General features: G+C 38.7%; 1 protein-coding gene across 1 annotated transcript in view; it reads right to left on the bottom strand.

Annotated features, from left to right (window-relative positions):
- Nucleotides 1–27,012, bottom strand: part of KCNB2 (potassium voltage-gated channel subfamily B member 2) — a 180,469-nt gene that overhangs the window by 67,686 nt on the left and 85,771 nt on the right. The window lies entirely within an intron of this gene.

Raw genomic sequence — 27,012 nt, 5'->3', positions numbered from 1 at the left:
ATCAGCAACAGACATATCTTTATATCCGCTCCTTGTTGAATACGGACGTGCTGATTTACATGCATTTTAAAATAAAACATTTCTTTTGCATGCCTTAATGAATCAGGCCCTGTATGTTCAACATAAACAACAATCTTATTCACTGTCCCTAAATAGAAAACAAGTACAGTCAGCAAAACAGAAATAAAAAATGCACTTCTGTTGACGCAAGTAAAAGTTTCTCTTTTCCCCTCTAGGTATATGAAATAATGGCAGGCACGCTAATCCCAAAGTTGGAATTTGCCTGCCATGTTGTTTACCAGTAAAAATGATGTGGTGATGTTTTGATTTCTTGAAATAAAGGTGTTCTTAATGGTGCAATCTCCTGCCTGTGCAACTCCCGGATAACTTAAATACTGCTGGAGGAAGCCTAATCTCCCTTCCAGATTGATTCATCACAAGGAATAAGGTACTGTTGCTGAGAAAGCCTTCAGGTTAACTATGACCTCTGGTCTACCACAGTCCTTGGAACATCTGGCTCTGGGAGATTTAAGAAGATTAACCCAGTGCTTTGCATTCTTCTCCTGTAAACAGCTTAAGAGTTGCTGTTTAAATATTATGGCACAGGATGGTTCAATGCCTACCATATCAACTTTTCTTTATGTAAAATTTTTAATGAACTTGATTCATGTTGTTTTATTTATTTAAGTGCATAATAAACCATCAAGACTTGCAGGACACTCTTCAACCATATGTATCATTTTGTTTTTACTATGTAATGATTGTGTACCTCTTATGAATTGTACGGCTCTACATAAATCGATGGCTCTTTATAAACACAATCCAAGAATTATTGTTTTGCAAATGCTCAGGAAAGGGAAAGAGAGATGTAGTTAGCAAAACTTACAATGATACTAGAATTATTCATTGTATGGTGTTTGGTAAACGCTGTGTATATGAGGCATTCTGTGAGAAACACGGAAGGTAATATCACTACCACAATCCAGAATGTGTTTCTACTAGACCATGTACATATATGTTATGTGCATTCTTTGTTTACATGTGCACATGTATAAGTATGTTTCAGATTTAATTGTTAGTCTGTAATATATGCATGGACAGTCTGAATCGCCAACTTGTGCTAGACCACTGTGGGGTCATTCACAACAGCACAGTAGACTGCATATTTTTAAAAAAGCTTTTTTTATTTAACGTGTCCTCTGCACCAGATTTATGAGCCTAGATGGCAGTCATTGGCGTGAACGATGGCCAGATTGATACACTTGGTATGTATAATAACCTAGGTGCAACTGTGTGCGACGCAATGTAAAAGTACCAAAATTAGTTTTTCTATGTGCGCACAAGATATTTAATGGACAATTTCACTTTCAAAGAAGTTGATCTCATTAAATCTGTCAGATCATAATATATATATTTGCCAACATTTATACCTCCCGAACTATGCATACCATGCCCCAATTAACACCATGCACCATAAACTGACCAATTACACCCACTTGATCAACCATGTCCACTCTCTGACAAAGTCCCACCCAGTTCCCAATCAGCTCCACAGTTTTCAAGGTCCCCAAACTGGGACTATGGTGAGAGTTGGGAGGTTTGATACTAGTTGCTCCAAGCATAATACAGGCATCTTGGGGATGAGGTCAAAGTGGACAGACAGAAATATTACAGACACATTTATTGGGCAAATATTATCTTTATTATAGATAGTATTTAAAGATGGAATTACCCTTCAAGCCACAAAAGATGGATTTAAACTAGAATAATTGACAACAAATGGTAGCTCGCTGAAGAGGTGTCCCAGGTTATCTGAGTATCATTTCATTCCAGTCGCTTTAAGAAGGATAGATGGGGCAAAAAACAAACAAACCTCAGATCCTCATTATTTTATCAGAATCAAATTTTACAATTAAAATAACTTGACAGCTAATATGGAAGAATACGTTGTATATAGTAATATTTAATCATTCCAAATAATGGGATAAGTTCACATACAACTATTATAAATATATGTACTTTTTTCATTATATTACAGCTATATAGATGCCATTATATATTTTTTATATTATATATACTGGTTTTAGGAATGGTGATAACTATACAAAACCTCTTTAACAAACCCAACAGAGGAATATATTGGTAAAGAAGATAGGATTTGGGCCCTAACAGCTATTGCTCCTTCTAAAATTGAGAAATTTAAGAGCTACTTAAATAGTGTATGAAGACCATATTTACACGGCATTAGTGTGAATTAACCCTATATGTACACTTGTCCATTTAGCTTCTGTTTCTTGTCTGAGACCATATTGTTAATAAAGCTTTATTATTAACTGCTCACAGACTTGTTAAAAGAAATATCACATCATTTTTACAGACTAAAAACATTCTACGGGTGGGGGGGGAAGTAGCAATAAATAAAAAGGGGTAATAAGTACCTCTGCTTTATAGCGTTTAATTAATTTACATACGGAAAGTTTTCTCTGAGAATGACAAGTAAAACTTTACAAGTTGAAACTAGAATCTTATTTAAAATGTTTCATCATAATGTACTATACATGTCGGAGCAGGCAAAAAGCTGTTCATTAAATTTTTATCCTTTGCCGTTGTCGACGCTGGTTCCCAGTGGATGAAATAACCATTAAGTCTGTACAGCCATTTGTTACCTTCAATCAATATAAATATCACAATATAAGTAACAACTTTGATATTAACCTTTGTGCTATATAGAACTACCAAGGCTTGTGTTATATGAAGGAGGGCTGCCGTGGGAAGGAAAACAAAAAGGAAGATAACTGCCTAGATATTTTCAATAACAAACGATTTTAGACTGTGTCTGGCTTTAGATATGTGCAATTACTCGCACTCATTTTTCTCTATTGTACTTATAATCCCATGCACATGTGCAAATCTTACCATGTGGGTGCGACAAGCAGTGACTGACAACGGGAGCAGGCTGGATGATGTACAGATAAATAACAGTTGCTAACTTAATTGTGGTGTAGTGAATTACAGGTAATAAATGTTACATAAAGTAACAAAAGTGTAAAAACAAAATTTTGACAATGTTATTTACAATGTTATCCTCCTCTGTTATGAGATACAGAACACATAGACCCAGACGTTCCCAATACATTCTAATGTTTACCGTGAGTGGTACAATTAGCTAATATAGAGACACTGGGGGCTAGATTTACTAAGCTGCGGGTTTGAAAAAGTGGGGATGTTGCCTATAGCAACCAATCAGCTTCTAGCTTTCATTTATTTAGTACCTTCTACAAAATGAAAGCTAGAATCTGATTGGTTGCTATACGCAACATCCCCTCTTTTTCAGTCCCGCAGCTTAGTAAATCTAGCCCTGGGTCTTATTTAAAGTTAGGAACAAAACAATAAAAGGAGCAAATTTGCACTATGGCAAAACCATGTTGACTTCAAGGGGGGGGGGGGCAAATTTATAATGTGCAGACAGATTTAGAATTTGGAGGGGTAGTGTCTAAGCTCAACTCTAAATTGCAGTATAATAACAATGCTGTCCAGTATTTGTGTATTACATGCATAAGCAGCCAGTATTTTCCCTGCATGTAAAAAAGCAAAAATGCATTTGCACCACCTGCACTGTAACATGGATTGTCCAGGTACAAATTTGCTCCTTTCTTTACTTTTTTGCTGGTTATTTTTAAGAGAAAAAAGGAAAAATTGTGAAATTCCCTCTAGCATATTGCAAAAGGAATAAAGAGGAGATAAACCGTTGTATTATGGTAAGTAACAAGGTAAATCATAACACAGCTCACTATTGCTGTACTCTGCTCTTATATAGATAGATGTAACACCGACAAGGAAATGTTTGACACAGTAATGGTGCAACATCTATTGAAGTGCAAAGAACCATATTTGCAAGTTAAACACCTGGATTTGTGCCGATTGCAACATAGCATTGGGGCTATAAATACATAAGGTAAAACAACACTGTTGCTTCAGTATACCAGGCCAAAGATGTTTACTAAATATTAAGTCATTTTTGTAGGTTCCCAGAGGAGAAATGTAACATTTTCCTTGCAGCAATGTATTCACATCTCCTGGAAGGTTAGGCCCTGGACATATTCTGCTAGCAGATTACCAGCAAAGATCTCTAACACTTCCCTTATGTACAAAAAAATGTTGATATAGGATTTATACTGAAAACAGGCCTCAAATGGAAAGGATCATGTAAAATTTCTCTAACCTTATGTAAATGACAAGACATCAGTGGATAATGCGCAACAGCATTGTCCCTTCATTACACTATGCCCTGATCAGATACTAAGCATCAAGTGACATTGATAGTTAGCCAAGGATCAAGTTGAGCATTGTCCCTGTAGGATGACAGATGAAACACATGAGGAGTCACAGAGCTCTCTGTGCCCTAATTATGTGCAAGGTGAAACACTGATTAGCACAATGCCAATGCACAGCATTTATGAAAGGAGCACTTTCAGGTGGAGCACGTCCCCAAGTGATACGGGACCAGATGAAATAACCTCCCACCTCTTTGTTTGCTACATATTACCAGGGCCCAATATATTGTATGGCACAACAGTGTCAATTCCATAAACCAGTCAATAGCAGCTACTTATTGAGTTGCTCTTTTAAGTAGCCAAAGAGTAGCTTGAACATTGTCTTTGTATGGCTGTACATCGGATAGGTGGAAAGTCACAATACCCTTGGCTCCTGTATTTCGTGTTAACTGAAACCTCCTTCAGGATTCGCATACTTCAGGATCTGGGGCTTGATTCATTAAGGATCTTAACTTGAGAAACTTCTTATTTCAGTCTCCTGGACAAAACCATGTTACAATGCAAGGGGTGCAAATTAGTATTCTGTTCTGCACATAAGTTAAATACTGACTATTTTTTCACGTAGCACACAAATATCAACTTTAAATGTCAGTGTACAAATAAGCTATCAAGTATTTGTGTGCTACATAAAAAAACAGTCAGTATTTAACTTATGTGCAAAACAGAATACTAATTTGCACCCATTGCATTGTCACATGGTTTTGTCCAGGAGACTGAAATAAAAAGTTTCTCAAGTTAAGACCCTTAATGAATCGGGACCCTGATTTCTAATATTCAGCGATAAGACTGATTTTCTATCGCTGCTTATCAAAGCTAAATAAATGTACCTATCACGGCAATCTATAAATAAAATATTGCTGGTGCAGCTGAGCGATACTCCGTTTCCTTGGTAATACTAGCCCACAGCAGTAATGGTCAACTTACCACTTTTCCGGGCCAGTCTCATTCAGTACCTTTTAGCTTAGACATAGTCTCCTCAGTTTCCTTTTGGAAGGCATAAACTCTGTTCCTGGAAGTCTAACAAGAAACCCGGACACATGGAACAACAGAGTACTCAAGCCTTTAAGCGCCTTTTCCCATTAACAGGGAAAGCAAAGTGTCATAAAAATGTAGTGTTTTTCTTACATATAAGTTCGTGGCTGAGTCCCAGGTGGAAGTGGTCTGATAGAGCCATATGGGACCTTTCCACCACAAAGGTGGAGGAAATCTTATATCCTCTTACAGAAAGTATTCTGCTTTAGGCCCTCCACCCTCTCTGACAGGCTATAAAATGAATTTTGCTTTTCTGCAACCTATATTCCTGGTCATCAGTGTGTCTATGTACGCATGGGGCTGTAACTGCCGTAAGAAAGGGGAGCCACTGTGTCCACCATTAGTCCAATACGTGTTACTGCCTCCATAACTCAGAGATTATCTGCAAGTATTGGCGGAGAAGTCAGGTATTACTTGCTCTTTAAGGCTGTCAATAAATGTGAAGTGTAATAAAAATGAATGTGGAAACATGAAAAGGGAAAATAACAGACAGGAAGATTCTGATTTATGTATTTATTTAGAAAAAGGTAATCCCAAGATATAAAGACATAAAAAGGGAAAACCTTTTCAGAACTTCAGAAATCCAAAGCTTTTCATCTTAGAAAACGGCATATGACTATGTTTACTCAGAATTCATATTCTCTTTGCTAATTGCTACCTAAGACACCAGCCAATCCAGGCCTACAGTATAGGACGGAACCTATTGTATCTATGGATCCTAACATAGCAACCATATCTCACTGCTGCTAAAAATACAGCATTTACTTCTGCAAGGAGAGTAGAAAGAAGCAGACTCTGTACAGAAACAAACAAGTAGATTTTTAGGTGCAGTCATTGGTGGGTGGTATTCCATACAAATAGCCATTTGTTAAACAGGAAATAAACTGAAAACATCAAAACACTTATGTCTAAAACTATATAAGAGGCATATTGTAATACATGGGAAATTAAAACTATCTATTATATAAATATGTACATCATGTATGCAGTCTTAACTTATGCCATGATGATTTCTCCAAGCAGGTAAGGCTCTAGCACACATTGCTGTTAATAGTGTAGCTATTAAATCATGGCAGAGATAGAAATATGGTAGTGAGCAAATAATGAAGTGAGTTACTTTTGATTAAGTTTGTATTTAAATACAGAGCATATCTCATTCAAGGAAGGGTAAAACAGTGGTTTACTTATTAATCAAAGTCAGTGACTCGTAATGTGCTCAGAAATATGGATAATGGCATGGGTTAACAGATGTGACTGATATACTAAATATATGACAGTATGTAGGTGTTTGCTCCACGTGGGGGCAGCACGTTGCTGAGTGGTTAGCACTTCTGCCTCACAGCGCTGGGGTCTTGAGTTCAGTTCCCGACCATGGTCTTATCTGTGTGGAGTTTCTACGTTCTCTCGTGTTTGTGTGGATTTCCTCCGGGTACTCTGGTTTCCTCCCACATTCCAAAAACATACTAGTATCTTAATTGGCTGCTATCAAAATTGACCCTAGTCTCTCTCTGTCTGTCTGTCTGTGTGTGTGTGTGTGTGTGTGTGTGTTAGGGAATTTAGACTGTAAGCTCCAATGGGGCAGGGACTCATGTGAATGAGTTCTCTGTACAGCACTGCAGAATCAGTGGCACTATATAAATAAATGCTGATGATGATGATGATGATCTCTTGCAGCTAAAGAACATAACACAGGTACACAAGCCTGTAAGCCTGCAAGTGTACCCACTCAGAGCTGTATTATAGGATTTGTGGCATCTGTTTCTTGCTCAGCCCCGTATTGGACCCGGATATGGGAATCTTTTTCATAACTTCTTCACAAATTTCATTGCCACCTCTTTCCATTCCCTGTGTCTCACATGTTTACCGGCCCTTTTATGGAGTGTAAGTTCTCGTGTCTTCAACATGCAAATTCAGTTTGCAAGTGTATATTTTTATGTCTAGTTTTTGCACTATAGAATTTCTATTTTAGTCTACATTTAATTAAGTGAAAAATTTAATTTTGATTTAGAATGTGGGACAATGGGAGTAACAAATACCCGTGTGATATAATAATCATAATCAGGATCCTTCCCAGATAATTTTGCCAGTTGGGTGGCATTAAGAGGTAGCCGGGTGGGGACAGTTGTAATACTTTGCAATAGTATTGAAAGATTTTGGAGGTTATTGCCCACACCTGCCAGGACTGGTCATAGTGGTCATCAGTGGTCTAACACACACTGCTGGCTGTAGTGCTCACATAGTGCCTGTTCTAATAGGAGAAACAATGGTTAATTTTATTATAATAGGCTTCTGTTGTGCTTCAAGAGCCGGGTGGCAAGTAAAAACAGCCAGGTGAAGCACCTGGGAAATAAGTGCTGGGGAGAACACTGATAATAATAATAATAATAATAATAATGGATTTTACTGTCTTGGAAGCTAGATGAACATACCCTACTGTGGGTATTTCTGTCTCTAGTGGCAAGTGAATAGTGAATTAGAAGTATCTGGGGAGTGGGGCAGTATGAGATACTTTACAGTAAATATAATACAAAAATAAATTTGTTCCTACAATGCAAAACAAGGAAAAATATCACAATTTTCTTCTGTGTTGGGCTAATGCCAATTTGCAACAAACTATAAATCCACTTAAGTACTAGTTACATTTTTCTGTTAAAAAGGAATTAAATTATATGTAGTGTTATTAATCACTACTAATTATTCCGCTAGTGGAAATAGAACATTACATTTTAGCTTATGTACATTTGTTTCCTGCTATGCTTTTAAGCACTCGTTTTACAATGACATCTATATTGCTAGTATAATTTCTAAAAACAAAACAATTCATAGCCAAATAAACACATAAAATGTCTTATAATAAAGATGATAATTTTAAAACAAAATTATGAAGTACAGAACTAAGAATTAAAGGGACACCTAGAATATATAGATTAAATATTCCAATACCAACACAGCTATAAGAGGTTCTGAATGTTTCCTTGCAATTAGCAGGAAGTCTGATGTGCAGAGACAAAATTGATTTATTATTATTTTATTTATTTATATAGCACCAGTCGTATTATTCCGCCCTGTACAGAGAATAGGTATCCACTCACACAAGTCTCTGCCCCTTTGGAGCTTCCATTCTAAAACCCTACCACTCACACTATGGTCAATTATTTTACCAACCAATGTTTTTGGTCTGTGGGGGGAAACTGAATCACACAGAGGTGACCCACTCAAACATGGGGAGAACATACAAACTCCCCACAAATAAGACCCTGGTTGGAATTTGACTCCTGACCCCAGCACTATAAGGCAGCAATGCTAAGTACTGTGCCACTGTGCTCATGGAATAACTAAAATATATTCAGTTCCTGGAATAATGCTCAGGCAGAAAATGTCTCCCCAAGCGACATCATTAATGATTTTACCAAGAACTATAAGTCCCGATCAGCCTGCCGATACATGTGTACACAATATATATTTTGCATGATTTACCTTCAGATCTGTGCTCTTCATCTGTCCTAACCATCGGATGAAAACTATATGGAGATCTGCTGGTCTTGAGTGTGTACACACTTCAGAATTTACCTCTCTATGGAGATCTGCTGGTCTTGAGTGTGTACACACTTCAGAATTTACCTCTCTATGGAGATCTGCTGGTCACAAGTGTGTACACACTTCAAAATTTACCTCTCTATGGAGATCTGCTGGTCACAAGTGTGTACACACTTCAGAATTTATCTCTCTATGGAGATCTGTTGGTCGTGAGTGTGTACACACCTCAGAATTTACCTCTCTATGGAGATCTGTTGGTCGTGAGTGTGTACACACCTCAGAATTTACCTCTCTATGGAGATCTGTTGGTCGTGAATTTACCCAACATCGTCCCATCACTGATAGTAATTTTTAGTCCGTTTATAAAATCAAATCAAATGACACAATGTGCTTTGGTACGATAAAACATGATTGTAGGAGCGTACGTCGTTTATCATGTCCTTGCTAAATGTTTTTTTGACAATGGCAGGTTTTAAAGCCAGGGAGGAGGTGATCATGACTATAATATACTCCAGGTGTGGTAATGATTTTCCCCTAGCAACTGAGGCAAACCCTTCTATTAGCAGGAGTTGTTTTGCAAACTACAGCCAAGAGGTACAATAGGGGTTAAGGAGGTTTTATTCATTCGGGTGAATTTGGTATTATTAGATGTTTATAGGTGAACTCTCTCGGCTGTGATTGGAGTGCAGTCTGAATCCTTGTATAGGAAGTTATAATTTACTTAGTACTTACTAGTGTTTTAAGTATTAATATGTGTTCAGTTTGCTCATTCTGCTGTGCCTGACGACCTCACAACATTCTGAAATAGAAAGGCAGAACATTTTAGGCAACTTCACAGCCCTTTTTCTTGTGGAGAACTGTACTTTTGGGGGCATATGTCAATAGAACCTTACCCCTATTGTGGCACACATTTTTTTGCATTGCCAAACAAAGAGGCACCATTCCTGCGCTTACCAGTTGTTCTACTGAATGAGAATGTAGTTTTCAAAAAGCAGTTATTTTGCTTGACAGCCGACCTCAATCATCTTATTATTAATTGTGGTTTGATTTCTTTTCTTAATTTGTGTGCAATGTGTTATATAATTAAAGACATTAGTTTTATTAATGATTTCTCTGTCGAAGACAGTTAATAAAAAATAGCATTGATTGATGTCTTTAATTAAAGAAAAAAAATCAGCTTTTTTCCTACAGTACTTTGGTTCCTTTGCACAAAGATATTAGTAGTTTTAATTAACAACATTTTGATGGGCCCAAACTTCAGTGCTGGACTGTAACAGGGGTGGATTGTGCGACAGTCCAGAGCAATAGTGACGCCCATGACCCTGGCCCCACCCACCCTAGGGCACTGGCAGGTTGGCTTCCAAATGAGAGTCTCCCCTTCTCCATAAACACTCCAAGTAGCTTGAACATACTGTTGTGTCTGGTGGAGGAGGGATCAGAGGGCTGCACTTCACTACACAGAAGCTGCTCAAGGTGTTGCTCCATGTCGGTGGTCTGAGCAGAGTGCTGGTGACATCATCAGCGTGAGTCACTGTCACCCTGCACAGAGGTGTGAGCTGCTGTGAGGGAGACGAGAGCCCTCCGCCCCCAGACACCTCAGCACTTAGGAACCTGAAGGACGGGTAATATATGGGAGTGTGGTGTGGGTGGACATATGGTGGGGGGCTTATACAACAGAATGGTTAGGGAACATATGTGACAATGGGAGAGTGGGAAGGGCATAGGAGATATGGTAGGGAGCCTGGGGGTCTTATGTGATAAGGGGAGAGTGGGGGCCATATGTGACAAGGGGAGAGTGGGGGGCATATGTGACAATGGAAGAATCGGAAGGGCATAGGAGATAATGGTCGGGAGCCTGGGGGTCTTATGTGACAAGGGGAGAGTGGGGCCATATGTGACAAGGGACGGTGGTGGGACATATGTGACAAGGGGAGAGTGGGGGGCATATGTGATAAGGGACGGTGTTGGGACCTATGACATCGGTAGAAGGGGGCATATATATATGTGATATAGGGAGTTTGGGAGTCCATGATATATGTACGGCTCAGGTTGTCTTAAGCCACCACTAATTTCCTGATTTAAATTTAAACTATAAGTATCCTTTAAACAAACCTATTAAGTGACAAACACAAAGTGAATTGTTACCAAAATGTAAAGGATAAGTTATCTGTGTACATTTTTTAGGTGTTAGATGTGCAAGTTCCAAATGGTCTATTTTGCAACAATAACCTTTATTTTATATTTAACTGTTGGTTAGATGCACTCTCTAAAAGTATTTAACCAGAACCTTGTGAAAAACCTACACAGTAAGTACAATGTGATCTTACCCTTAAAAGTGTTTCTGTCACTTATACACAAGTACATATTAAAAACATATTTAAGTGGGTAATATATCACTTAACATATGATGCATTTACTGAGTTTTACAGTTGTATTTTTTTTTTAGAGACCCCTTTGTATATGTCTTTATGATATCAGTTATCTTCTGGGCAGGTATAAATATTCATGGATATTAATGACAGTGTGAAGAACCCATGTACTGGCTGTTTAGTGTGTTCCTGAGAAACTTTCTGTAGGAAGTCTGACAGCTTTCAGCCCACACCAATAGCTAATATAAATAATGTATTAGGTTTATACTAAGGTTATTGCTACAATTTTCTAAATTATTAGTCAGTTACACTTCAAAGATAGAATAGCTTTCATAGCACTCGGATATAGATTTTATGAACCACAAATGAAAATAAGTGATGTCATTGCTCTGCCACCTGCTGCCTTGAAGACACAGATCAAGTATTTAGATAAGTGTCTCTCCGGATCTCGGGTCGATAAACCAGTTTCTTATTTTATATTTTACTTTAAATACTTGTTTACTTACCTTTAGTAAGCACAGAATAGACAATATTCTATTAGATCCAGTTTACTGTACATGGATCTACTGTAACAGTGCTAGCAGGCAGAAGTAACCTGATATAGGCCTCTCAAGCACTGTCCAGGTACTGCCGTCTGCTGAAAGAGGCCCTTGTGACATCACTACAGTGACATCATAGCATGTACTGTCCAGATAAAATAGTAGCACATAGCATTCAACTTGAGTGCTATGTGGTGCAATCGGAATGTCAGGAGTCTTATGCAACGCACAAGCAGCTTCCCTGGATTCCCTAGCTGTTATTGGCAGTCAATGCTTTCTCTGCCTGCCGTTTTTAGCCACTGATGCCCAACTTTAATGTGGTGCCCTCCATTGTATGGACCTTAAGAGGAGCAGGCAATTAGCACTGTCAGTTTGCACTTGCTATACAACAGAAGTAGAGGTTGGGAAACTATGGTGGGAACTATGTTCCTTAACACGACTTCTGAGTCAATCTTATTTTTCATACTTAGTGGTCTATTAACACTTATAAAAACTGTAGAAGTTCTCATAATGCATTTACATTAAATACAAGTGGGGGTTATAGTTCTGTTGACCTATCTTAAATTAAGATAAAAATCTATTATATTTTAAGGGTCAATTCTCTGTTTCTTTATAGCAGAAAAATTCAAGAAGTATTTCTAATCACATTGCTAAAAATCCTACATTTCTTATAACAATGGTAAAGCCTGTATTCTAATTGGGTTTGACATAGCAGTCTATGGCTAGATGCTCCCGAGAGAGCAGATCTACTGAGTTTATTCTTTACACACTCGTGCATCACTTCCCCGCTAAGTAATCTGAAATACAGAGAATGGACGGCTTCTGGCAACTTTCTAGTAACAATGCCAGGCAGGAGCTACAGCTAAGTGATATATACAATACTGATAGTCTCCTTGATGGATGCTTCCTGCACTATAGTTGTAAGGCTTTTTAATTGCTATACTTATTGATTTTTCTCATACAGAATGTGTTAGAATGACATCCATCTAATACTAAACACAGGGAATGATCATATGATCTTTATTTTCATTGTTATGATCCATGTTATAGGTAAAGCATTACTGTAAGAAAACAGTACAGTAATCAAATATATGTGTATAAGCAAGAATAATACCTGTGAAACCAAACAGATCCATTACATTAGCTTACAGTTACACTGTATTTATACATGACATTGAAAAGGTTTACCACTTTTTGGGAGTTTACACAACTGATCTCAGCTTACATTAGTAAATGAGTGGGGGTCCATCTTTTGGGCTTTTTCTTATGTTTGGCCAATACAGTGATGTCCCATAATCAATATTAGTGGGGCCAAAGATGTATGACACTGGTTCAACCAGGAGCTCTGCATCTCTCCTATGGAATGCAACATCACTACTAAAATATTACAGCAGCAGTCCCCATTAATAGCAAGCACCTGACCTGACTGCATCATGAAAATGGTGGAGAAATCAGCATTTTACGAGTTTAGAGAAATGGAAGTTGTGTAAATTAACACGTACAGCCATGATTTTGAATTCATGAATAGCATATGTTGTATATAGCACCTAAATAATATACTGGAAATAACTGAACCTTTTATACTTAACCAAATGTGTCCAATGTTCTCTCTGTCACCCACCTATGGCAGATTGCCTTCACATTTTTTCTGACTGAGCAGGTTGTGTGTGACTGAAAATTTGGTGGAATCGCTCTACATAAAAGCACTGCGCCTCATTGAAAAACACAAAACAACCAAGGTACAGATCAACATCCTCTTTGGTCATGCCATATACATTGATTTGCACAAGTGCTAGATTTTCGCCAAAACACATTGGGCTAGATTTACTAAGCTGCGGGTTTGAAAAAGTAGGGATGTTGCCTATAGCAACCAATCAGATTCTAGCTTTCATTTATTTAGTACATTCTACAAAATGATAGCTAGAATCTGATTGGTTGCTATAGGCAACATCCCCACTTTTTCAAACCCGCAGCTTAGTAAATCTAGCCCATTGACTTGCAGAGCAAGATGCCGTGTAGAAGATTGGAAATTTGAACAGCTTAAGTTACTGGATACATGCTCTCTTTGTAATAAACTTACCTTCATCCATGACTTCTTCCTCTCAAACAACCTTATTTCTCACTCTAAGACACTCACTTTGTCATCTACAAGCTCTTCTCCACCACTTTAACCTCAATGCTCTCAACATCTACCGCGTCTCCTCATGCCTACTGAAATCTGAGTTCTATTAATTTCCACTTCACTGCGACAACTTTTTTACCCACTTTTTACATTCTCATCTCTTGATCTGGATATGCTTAATGTTAAAAATACCCTAGCAAAAGCCGACAATCAAGTGGACCCAGCTACTCTTTACTCTCAGCATCGACCACAATTTCATCCATAGCACACTGAAGAAATGCACTGCCTGCAAAAACTTTGTTACAAAGTAGAACGGCATTGACGAAAGTCTAAACTTAACTCCCGCTTTCAAACTAGGCTCTGGGTCATCTCTGATACCCAACAATTGGGCCCTGCAAAACACTTTGATTTTGCAACTGTGAGCTTTGATGGCAGTTCAATTCAATTCTATAAATTTGAAGACCCCCCCTTAATTGTTATAATAATAATAATAATGTGAATTGCTGCAATCTGCTATCGAATCTGTCTGAACTTGGCCAGCAAATAAACCATTGCTGTCTACCCAGTGACATTAGGCTTTTAGCCAATGGTTGAAGTGGGAATTCAGAAGTGCTGGTATAGAAATTTAAAGTGGACGGCCAAGCTTTTTTATTATTATTATTATTAAATTTTTATTTATAGGGCGCCACTAGGTGTTCGCGGCGCCGTACAGGGACAAACGAAATTACAATAGGAGGTGAGACAGCACAGTACAGTAAACAATAATCACAGTAACTCAGTGAGCTCAGGGCACAGCTAGAGGGGCGGGGAAGAGAAGAGGGGATGGTCTGCCAACAACGGCACCTAGGAGGGAGGGCACGGATGAGAGGGAGACCCCCAGGGGGAAGAGGAGGGAGCGAGAGGGGGCGAGGGAAGAGGGTCCTCGAGGAGGAGGCAGGGAAGCTGGCGAGCAGAGTTGAAAGTGGAGAAGACAGGAGGAGAGAAGACCCTGCTCAAAGGAGCGTACAATCTAAGGGGTGGGGTAGACTGACAGAGAGACACAGGGGAGAGAGGGAGAGAAGGAGGAATAGAGAGGGGGAGGGGAATGAAGGAAAGGGGAAGGGGAATGAAGGGGAAGAGTCAGAAGAGCAGGTAGGAAGTTAAGTTGTTGACTGAAAGGCTTTAAGAAAAAGGTGGGTTTTTAAACACCGTTTGAAACTGGACAGATTGGGGGAAGTTCTGATGGAGGGAGGGAGCTTGTTCCAGTGGAGGGGGGCAACGCGGGCGAAGTCTTGGATACGCGCGTGGGAGGAGGTGATCAGGGGGGAAGAGAGGCGAAGCTTTAGGGATCTTAATAGTGGGAAATTAGTTTTATATACTTTTAAACATTATGTTGTATACTATGAACCAAAGTAAATTATACAATGTTACCCGCCTGTGTCCCAGCTCTCCTGTGTCCATCATCATAAGACATGAGCCACTTCACCTTTTCATAATGTCACTGGTATTCTCACTTATCTCTCAGGTCTTCTTTGTGTACTTACATTTTCCTTCTTTTATCCCTTGTGTCTCTTTGACTTTCCATAATGTGTCCACAGTGTTTCTTCACCTCTTCCGTTAACCTCCGCTTCACTATCTACATATCGATTTATTCATATATGTTAATTTTAGGGGCTATAACTATGAAGTAATGATGCTATAGACTTGCAGATAGAATTTATTAGGATACCCACATGCCAATATGACTTTATTTTGTTATAGTTATTTAGTATGTTGGTTTTTTTTTATTTTACTAGTAAATAATACATTTTGATTGTATAAAGTTTGTGGTGTGTCACTATATTGTGAAGATTGGTAAATACAGTGCTAGTGCTTCTTTTTTTCTTTCTCTGGTTGGTTATTTAATTTGGACGTTCAGTGATTTCTTGAAGAAACAGTGGTCCTGCATTTATATGTGTTGGTATGAAAGTGACTGATTTTATGTCTTTTGTTTTAAAATATATGGTCTCCACTGTCAAAAAATGGCATATTATTCCCCTTGGTTATATGATTTTATGGGTAGTAATAGCAATAAGTCCATGGCTATTGGCACAAAAACAGTTGTAGAGGATAAAGAAAAGAAAAAAAGAAAAGAACACAGGCAAACCACTTGGGGGTATATTTACTAAACTGCGGGTTTGAAAAAGTGGAGATGTTGCCTATAGCAGCCAATCAAATTCTAGCTGTCATTTTGTAGAATGTACTAAATAAATGATAACTAAAATCTGTTTGCTATAAGCAACATCTCCACTTTTTCAAACCGGCAGTTTAGTAAGTATACCCCTTGGAGTTCCTTGGTGGAGAGACAGAGGGTGGGTTACACTGTTCGCCGTTCAGTGTGACAGTTATGACAGTTGACTGATCCACTTTATCACATTGCACATTACACATCTAGTCTGTGCTTTGGAAATCTCCATATCCATATCCCCAATCTGCCTTTGACATAATCAAAACCTGCCCCTAAACCAAAGAAGCGATCCTGAAGGCTCTGCCTACTGCTGGGATAGCAGTGTCTGTAATCTTGTGCTTACATGCTCTGTAAGCAACGTGCATGCTTGCAGACCGTGAAGCAGTTTCCAAGGCAGTGGGGAAAAGAATTGCTGACGTAAATACCCATTTGCAAAAGTTGTGCGCCAACTTTATAAAAAGAGGTATGTGCATAGTGCTAAAGTAAAAATTATGTAAAACATAAACATTACAGGGAATTGTCACATGTGCTTTAGACATATTGTGGGAATGTTTGCTCATTATAACTAATCCATATGGTTATCAATGTGCATATTTTAAAAATACGCATGTTTATACAAGTGTGACAGGGCTCGAATAACTTTACACATAACCTTATGTGACTGGCAATTATGGGAACAAATTTTCCTCGTCAAATATTGTTAGCTGCAAATAATAATCCGCAACAGACACTTTTAGTTTCAGTAGTCTGAGCTGTTAGTCATTTGGTGGAATAAGAGATCGCTCTGGATGCTTAAACAGGTACTGAACAATTCATATTTTGAAGCACATAATTAGTTTCCTTTGAGTCTGCCTCTCAACCCGAAAGCTGAATAATCTGACCTTGAAATGTGACATCTTAACAAATACGTCTGCATACAAACTAAGACTGACACTTCATGCAGAACGCAGACTAGTTTCATGCACTGAAAAGACAAAAGTTTCAGCTTCTTCTTAGCCAATAGACACAGTAAATGTGATTGCCACTTCTAACCCCACTTATGACACTACAACACCTTTAATATAACACACTTAAAGACTAAAGCCAAAACACTTAAGAACATAAATCTAAAATTGTTTAAACTGACCTATTATGTTTACTGTAAATGACTTGGAAATACATGAGAAAGAAGGATGAAAGAATCCACTTAAAGTGACAACTTCAATTATTTTCCCACTCTAACTGGCTCTCTGGACAAAGGTCTTGTAGGGGTGACTGAACAGTCCCGTCAAGCCATCCTTGCCTACTCTTCAGTAATGCCCAGGACACTCCCTAATTTTGGGTAACTGTCCCGGACTCCTGGGAGAGCAGGCCATACTCCTAGTGAGGTGGGCGGGATGGGGGCCTCAATGACGTGATTTGCATCATAATGGTCACGGCACAAAGACATGTTCACCGCACTTGCCATTTTACCTCCCCTACGAAATCTCCCTAAGGGGCACAGGGGCGCACGGATGATTTTTCAGTGGGGGTTTCCACTCCACCCCTGAAAAAACAACAACCTAGAGAGCTGCCGCGCATGCGCGGCAGCTCCGTTTGGCTGAACTGTACTATACAGCAGCCACGGCGCTGTCAAAGAAGCGTCCGCGGCCAGCACCGCCGCGGACGCTTCTTTAACAGCGCCGCGGCTGCTGTATAGTACAGTGCCGTATGTAGGAACGCTTTTTTAGCGGAAGGAGGGGGGTTTCTGGAGACCCAGAAACCCCCCTGCGTGCGCCACTGGGGCAAGGAGTAAGTTTGTCCAGTATGCCTCAATTTGGGACTGTTCCACCTTAAATCGGACAATTTGGAAGCATATAATAGTTACAGTAGAATGACTGAGGGTCTGAATCATCTTGGAACGTAAATGTTGATTTGTGTAAAATCGCACTGTACATAGCCAGGACTGAACCATACACCAGTGAACACAGCAACGTCCAATTCATCTTTGATTGCAAATAACCCTTACTGTATCCTACGATACAGGGACGGAACGGGGAGCGGAATGGGTGTATGCACATAGTCATTGTACAGTAAGGGTATGCCAATCTCAAGTGCAGGCAGCAGTGTCCGAGTCAAGCTTTGGACATCCCAAAGGTATGTGTTTTTCTCTTGTATCACATGCAGCAGCTACAGGTCAGGTGTAACTGCCGAGTGGTAGGTCTTATTGCAGGTCTGTGTTCTAAACTATAATATCTAATCTCCATGTAATCCAAATAGTGTGTTATTGTATCTATTATCTATATTTATATAGGACATATATGATTTTAGATTTCACAAACAAATCCTGTACCATTTTACATAATTAGGTCTAATAATTTTAGTAGTATCTTCATATACTATATTTACAGCAAATGCTAGGGAGTTACAGGAATGTCTTAGACAACATTGGTATTATTATTTTCATTGGCTCTTTTTATAATTTGTTCCTTGCATTATGGGTAATTTACAAATATTTGTAAACCCCGCAGTATAATTGTCATTTTATGATGTCATGTATTTTATGTTCAAATACACCCATTTTTAGAGAAACCACATTGATCTGTAGGGCAAGAGGGCTGCATGTATAGGGGGAGGGGGGTACAACACTTCAATTAGTTGGGAGCAGTGGGCATTTCCAGCTAAATGCTGCTTAGATGTAGTCATGTGCCTTATAATGCACCCAAATGCAAAAATGAGTTTTTCTTGATGAAGTATTTAAATTAAGGGTGAAAAAGGGTTCTCTTCCCTGGGATGCTCTCCTTGCATATGGACTGGTTTCTTGGGAGTCATCTTATAATTTCTGTACCATGCAGGTGCATCTGATGTGTGTAAGCATTCTTGATAAAGACCCAACACAAAAGGTTGAAACGCATTGGTGACGGCATTTGTTCTTGTTTGATACGAGAGGGCATGCCTACCAACAATATAACATCAAATGGAAGCAGCATTCCCGGGATTTTCACTGACATTTACATCATGAACTTCATATTCCATCTGGTAGGGAGTCTAGTACTAATTTTGTTCCAGACATTTGCTTTTATGTACATTATTTTTATGAGATGAAATATTAACTGTTATTAAAATATGCCATTTTAAATCTATGTTGCACCAGATTTGCTTTGCTTTCTGTTTTCCTATATACGTTTGGCATAGATCATATTTGGGAAGTAACATCAGAGAGCTTAAGATTCATTGGGAGAGAAACACAAAGTTTATTAAATTGTTTGTTTGGATACACACATACATTTACATTAACAATATCACGCTATATTGTATTTTTAGGTTTTTAGGTCTGTACGTAGGCAAGTGTTGTCCAAGGAACAACATGTTTATTTATGTTCTTTACTTTTAATTTTACTTTTATTTTAATTTTAAATGATAAATAATAGGAATGAGAGTTGTCCAATTTATAATCAATGTATTCTCTCCCTCTTAATATGGCCCTGCTTACTCCCATGATCAAGTTAGGGCATAAATAAGGCTGGAATGAGCAATACTTTAGAATAAAAATCATAATGTCTAAATGAATACACGGGGTGGACCTTAAAGGGTAGTAGGTAAGACTTTAAAATAATGTTATTACTGCTTTACAGCTAGACATGCAGTCTTGCAAAAGTAGACCCACCCCTATTTCCAAGGGCAGTGGGGATGCAATAGGCGGACACACGAGCACATTCACAAAAACAGCGTAAATGATCCTCATTGTACTTAATTTTTAATACCAACTAGTCCCACATTACTATTTATTTAATTACGCATATTGAATGTAATTCTCAGTACATATGGTTTTTGTATAGGTTGAAAGTTACTGAAGGGGATTGTTTTTAAAATACAATAGTTACTTCATGTCCTTATTGACTGACCATGCCATGAGTGTGTAGTGCCCCGATGACCAGCTAGACCAGGCATGGGCAGCCGGTTACTCTCCGGTTACCAGCTGTTGTTGAACAATGTCTAAGCATATAAGGCAGGGATCAGCAATAGCTGTGGAGCGCTGCCTGCCTAAACCTAGCCTAGACTGTACATTGTCTATCTGACCAACAGCAGTTTCCCTGCACCCCTCATTTTAATGGTGGAAACTGTGGCTCTAGACGATTCATACATTCTTTTACTCTCTGATTATTATAAGAAGTGCTGCATTTTGTCTCATAAAGAGGAGCCAATTTAAAAAGGTCAGGAACATTAATTGCTATGCTGAAGAAATAAAGAATTATAAGAAATCAATGTCTCAATGAACTCTGTATTTCTCATTGATTTACAACTAGAACCTACACATCTTCATATGGCTCATTCTTTTCCAATTAAGCTTCAGTTCACATTTTGATACAATTGTTGTCAGATTTAAACAGGTAGATCATGATGCATGTCTTTATAAAATGCTTAACGGCTGATATCTCTCACTCCACTTAAACCTCTTAATAACTTATTTAACTTCTTTGAATAATTGACAGGAGACATAATTGTGGCAATAATAAAAGGAGTTTACTAATAAACTACTATGGTGGTGCAGAAAAGAGCAGGCAGTACGGCGCACAAAGCCACCAGGATGTCCCAGCAATGCAAGTCAACGTTTTCATGGGATATCCACAAATGGGGGGGGGGGGTTTACCAAACAACAACCCGGGCTCATATATCAACCTTACTGGGACACTCAAACCTGAGCACTATAGAACCTGCGACCCCTCTGGACTGAAAGACGCGCAGCCACAAGCTGGCCCAAGAAGCACTTGCACCGAGACTATGTCCGGCTCATCCAAGAAAGGGGGTTTAACGTGCCCACTACCGTGCCCCAACCACTGGCCGTCGACTGTGTTATTTGGCAGCACGCCATCCAGGACCTCCACCATCAAATGCCAGACACACCAGGAACTGGCAACAGACAACCAGAGACAGGCCGACAAGCCAATGCAGGCACGGAGGTCCATCCAAACTAGGGAGGGTGTACATTCAATGTCCTGAATCTCAAGAGAGTGATTTACTCTCCGCCCATCACTTTTATAGACTACTCCTTAGCCCTCCCCTATGACATCAGATGGGCAAACACATCCCCAGTTAAACTTTTAACCTAGAGAGGTAAAGTGTTAAGGAAATAGTTAAGTGGCACAGCCTCAGCTTTTAATTCCTTTCATGCTTTCTTCAGTCCCCAGGTCTTATTATGCTAAATAATGTATATGGAAATAAGTGTATTGCTGGAAGACTGACAAACTAACAGAAAGGAGTCTATTTATGTTTGTTAGTTAATACATGTGAAGATTTGGCATCTTCTATGTTTTAGAGGATAATAAAAAGACCCAGGCCAGTTGTGTCACATAAGTGTTCCATAAAGGAATGTTGGGATGACAGGAGTGGAGGAGAGTGAGAGGGTCTCTGTAAAGCAGGGATAGGCAACCTTTGGCTTTTCAGTTCTTGTGAAACTACAAGCCCCAGCCTACAAGGACAGGTTAGCATTTGTAGTTTCACAACAGGTGTCAAGCTAAAGTTTACCGCTCTTGGTTGTACAGTAAATGTAGCCTACATGTGTTTAATCTGCAGACGTCCTGCTTGGAGACTATGGTGCTTACCTGCAAAGACATGAAGTGTGATGGTGTAGCATGTGTTGTACCTTTTTGGCATTTCTAATTCATCATCAATCAGGACCTCTAGGTAAGGGAATAAACTGGCACCACTTGCTAATTGTCCATTAGCTGATACTGGATAGGAAGGTTACTTAATTCACCAAGCCAACCACTATCGGAGATAGTGCAGAGTTTTAGCAGATCTCACCTGAGAACCTCTAGTTCACTAACAATGCCTTTACAATTGCCTGTGAGACCCCAGTACACAATTGTTAATCAGGCCTCACTTAACTCGAGTATAGTCTCATAGAGCAGCTCCTACAACATATCATGTCTACATTATAACAGACCTTTGACTATGCAGATGGTTAGGCCTTATTTTTGCTAGTCTAGAAGGTTATTTGGAATATAGCCCCACTGTACAGCAGTAAATCTGTGGTCTTCTACATAAATATAAGGTGGTCGTATTACTACTATGAATAATAAAATAAAATCAAGGGCATTAATAATGCCAATGCCGCCCTCTGGGACCAACCCCAAACTCACTGCACAGGCAATGGCCTCAGGATTTGTCATCAATGTGTGGCAGGGAGTGTAAATACAGTTTATTTAGATGAGGTAACTTCATTCAGAACTGCCAAAGAACACAGTCTTGTCGTTTGCTTTAGACAAACAGAATCACAAACTAGACAACAAAGGGAGATAAGCAGATGTTTTTTTTTTTATTTTAGTATTTGATTTAAGTTTAACTGCAGCCAGCAATTGCACATCATGATATTCAGCAGCTAAAAATAGACAGCATGACATTTCCAAAGGCCTTTCTTTCTAGGCTGAATTGTGCTGAATGTCACACATTGTAACCCACAAAATGAAAATGGACTATTGAAGCAGACAGCACAATTGATGGGGGTTAGAGGAAAGAACAAAGCAAATACCATGACAACCTGCCGTAATGAATGGTGTAAGTGTAACAAGGAAGCTTTTCCTTTGTGAAGCTGAACAGAAAATGGCACATTACATCTGCAGTGCCAGGAGAGGTGTCGAATGAGACTTCACATATGAGTCACTGCTGGTGGACCTCTTGGCACCGATGTTTGTAATTTGCTTTTAAAAGATAAAATGAAAATAAAAAAAACCCCTCTTTAACCCATGTTTCTTGGGATTTGTTGACGACAATTTATAACTGTGTTTGCCTATTACATACCTGCCAACATTCTGGATTTCCAGAGGTATTGGGGGCACAGTCAGCTGGGAAATGGATATTACCCAACTACAAAATGGTCATGACATGCATAGTTCGGTCACAGTTCGGTTAGGGTGGGTTTGGCTGTAGCCTGACTTATTGATACATACACACATATGCTTGGGGACAACACAGTGATTAGCATTGTCGCACTGGGACTAAGGACAGGGGCAGAACTCTGCATTGCTGGGACCCATATAAAAATGTTGGTAGGTAGTGGTAGCCTAAAGAGGTGAAATCCGGCTCCCAGGTGCCTACCAGAGGTTAAGGGCACTGGCATTGCCAAAAAAAAAACTTCCGGGTGTAGCGACCACACCCACTAGTTCTTCCACTGACCAGGACCCTATCTGTATGTTCTCTGAATGTTTGCATTGGCTTCCTCCAGGTGCTCTGGTTTCTCCCCACAGTCCAAAAGCAAATCAGTAGATAACCGGCCTCCCTAGTGCATGTGGTTGATAACTGTAACTCCAAAGGGGAACACTTATATATGTTATATAGGCTGCATAATACCCTGTACATTTATGAATGGGTATTATGCTATTGTCTTATATAAATTGAGAAATAACTGTTGGTAACAGTGTGGGTCTCATGTAGAGCTGGGCACATATGAGCCCCAATGTAAACATATTTTCACATGTTCAGTCAGACTAATCTCACGCTGCGCCCAGATATACATCAACAGCATTTGCGTCGTGTGTAGGGAAACCTCACAGATAGCACACTGCCCTATTTATACACAATATAATAATGTCATAAATGTCATATACACGGGAGAAAATAGTGTAGTATAGAATATAATAAAATATAACTAAATACAAAATACAAATGAAATTAAATACAAATATCTGTTATTTTCCCATTTAATAACCAAATAGGATTACTTTCTAAAAAGAAAAAGTGGAGGTGTTACCCATACTGACCAATCAGATTCTAGCAATCATTTATCTAATACATTCTAGAATATAATAACTGTAATCTGATTGGTTGTTATGGGCAACATCTCCATTTTTCCTTTTTAGAATGTTTGACGAATCTACCGTTCAATTGCTATATACACAATGATCTATAAATAAGACAAAGGTTGTAAAGCAGGATTTGTGTTCAAGATAGACAATTTAGACATCATCTGCATACCATGGGGAAATGGAAGAGCAATTTTATAAGTCACCTAATTAGGATAATACTCCATGGGCAATCAAATAATATACGCTATAGAGGTAGATATTAAAAAAATGTTCTGTTGATTTTTTAATAGTTTTTTTTTTATTCCCTGTATGTATTTAGAAATTAAATGTTCGGACAAGTAGACCTCAATGAATTATTTTAAATGCAATATTGCCTTTTTAACAAATTAGCTCATGCGCTCCTTTTGAATAATAAGTGTTGCCTTTTAATTTAATTATACGCGGTGGGATCCCCAAACACTCTTGTCATTTTCTTTGTCAACCACCAAGGAAGTTCTTAAAATAGTAACCAGCATGGAGGGATGCATTAAAGATAAGACACATCTTTTACTGGTGAAATCTAATTTATAATCTATAACTCTCTTATGAGAAATGTCAGCGAAGCCTAGTCTTGTACATAAAGATTCCTATAAATTAAAGAATGTATGTTGTATTATTTAATGAGATGCCTATTGAATATTCTAATCCAGGAGTAAATTACATATAGACTTTTCCAGATAATGCTGTAAACTTTTAAAGGTTTAATTAAGTATAACAAGTTACATGTTTGCACAGAGAATAATTAATTACTGTTACTAACTCAGAGAAAATAATGACAGATCTACAAACATTTTTAAAACCTAGTATCAGTCTCTTTTTCTTCTTTTCTGATAAGAAAATGCATGGCTTCTTCAATATTGTCATATTATCATGTATCTATGGATACTGTGTAGTGTAATGCAAATGATAAAGGTATTAGAAGTCACCAATGGAATTCTATGACCATATAAATGCACAAGTCTGCAGGTCGAGTGCTTTTATATAGGTCATGGAAATCCACGATCACTTATCACTCTGAATAAGTCACTAATACAACAACGAAACGCAAAACCATAAGGGCTACAGTCAAGCACCAATCTCTGAATCATTTAGAATGAATCACCTGCTCCTTAGGATTTACAATGTCATACTGTCAGCTGCTAGTCACTGGACAAGGAGAACCACTATCAAGGTCTGTGGAAGTGTATAATACCACTTTCATACTGCCGGTTAACAACCCGGGATATTGCCGGGGCACAGGGCAGTATAGATAAGAAGATTCCCGGGTCGGGCGGGTTCATACTGCACCTGCCCGACCCGGGTTTTAGAAAAAAAAAAGTGTTAAAAAAGATTTTTATTAAAAAAAAATACATAAGAAATGTTTACTTAACTTATTTTCAGCCAGCGGTGTCTCCGGTGCGTTGCCGGCTGTCAGGGGGACCTCTGGGTACTAAAATGAAGTCATTTCTAGTCCATTAGAAATGACGTAATTTTAGTACCCAGAGGTCCCCCCGCTGGCTGAAAATAAGTTAAGTAAACATTTCTTATGTATTTTTTATTAATTAAAATCTTTTTTTTTTACCTCACAATTTTTTTTTTTTTACAGTATGAATGGTGAGACCCGGGAATTACCCAGGTTGCACCATTCATACTGCAGGCGAGCGGGGTCCAACACGGGAATTACCCCTCGCAAAATCCCGGGTCTAAGTCCCGGGATTTTAGACCCGGGATTTTGTGGTTGGACTATTCATACTGCACCAAGACCCGGGTTTTTCAGCGTGCCTCTGCAAAAACCCGGGTTTTTGGTGCAGTATGAATGGGGTATAATACAGTTGCTGAAGTCTGTCATTGCTCTGGTTGTGGTTCAGTTTACCTGCAGGAACTTTCTTTTTTAGGATGGGACATTTGTTCCTAATTTTTTTTCTCCATCATATGCAGGATTTAGTATCTGTAAAGACTTTTTATCGGGACTAGATCCATGGACACAGTGGACAAAAAGGTGAAACCCAGGTCTGGCTATGTGAAATTAGACTTACTGCAAAGTAATTTCACATGTGGCACTTTGGTGAAACAATTAAAATTTTGCACTTTTGCAAATTACCTCTTTTAAATCCGTTATTCTTACATAGTAAACGTTGGGCCTTTTCATAGTACTTGAATATAAATGAAAATGCTACCTCAGAATTAAAGACTAACTAAACCTCAGAAATAACTAAACTAAAACTGTAAAGTGGAATCAAAATCTATCTCTTCCAACTGGTAATCTCTGTGCCTAGTATTCTGGTAAGTGTGATGTTTACTTGTTAAACCATCTCTATGCCTAGTATTCTGCTAACCGTATTTATTTACTTGTTAAACCATCTCTATGCCTAGTATTCTGCTAACCGTACTTGTTTACTTGTTAAACCACTTACTTGCTTTGGATCATTAGACTGATTCCTGTTAGGAAAACTCTGGATGGGTTCTAAAAATAATCTAGGACATTTGTTGTTGCACAGACGCTATACTGTGTTGCTTCATTTTTCAACATTAATTCTAATGTATATCTGTCAGCACTGAAACAAAAGCAGCAATCATTTTTAATTCCAGGTATAATACGATTACTCCTTTGATATAAATTAGACATGATAGACATGGAGCTCCATACCTCCAACAGTTCCAATTTTTATGGAACAGTCGGGAGTTCCATTGGTCAAAAGTGTTGTGGGCCACCACAAAAATGGCAGTGGTCCTCCAGGACAGGGATGACTTATAGGTGGAGTGGCGTGGTCTATGCAGATCAGGGTGTGCACGAATTTGGGATTGTAAATTACAGCTGTAAGACTTTGCATCTTAGCATTTAATGGACAAGTGTGTATGGAGCATGTTTTGGAAGGTAGCCATGTAACACCATGAAGAAATGTTTGCACGGTTTCCAAAAATGCAACTCTTATTCTAACGCTGCTAAATTTCTTCCAATAAATGTCATAATTTACCTTTCTTTAACCTTTCCAGAGTACATGACTTTCAGGTAGACTGCATTTAGGTGAAAGGACCTTTAGTTAAGTACTGTATATATACATAAATAATGTGATTTCAGCTGCTATATTAAA

This window comes from Mixophyes fleayi, chromosome 5 (assembly GCF_038048845.1).
Source record: "Mixophyes fleayi isolate aMixFle1 chromosome 5, aMixFle1.hap1, whole genome shotgun sequence".
Classification (NCBI taxonomy): Eukaryota; Metazoa; Chordata; class Amphibia; order Anura; family Limnodynastidae; genus Mixophyes; species Mixophyes fleayi.
The sequence above is the reverse complement of the archived record's forward strand: the minus strand, read 5'-3'. Positions and strand labels throughout refer to the sequence as shown.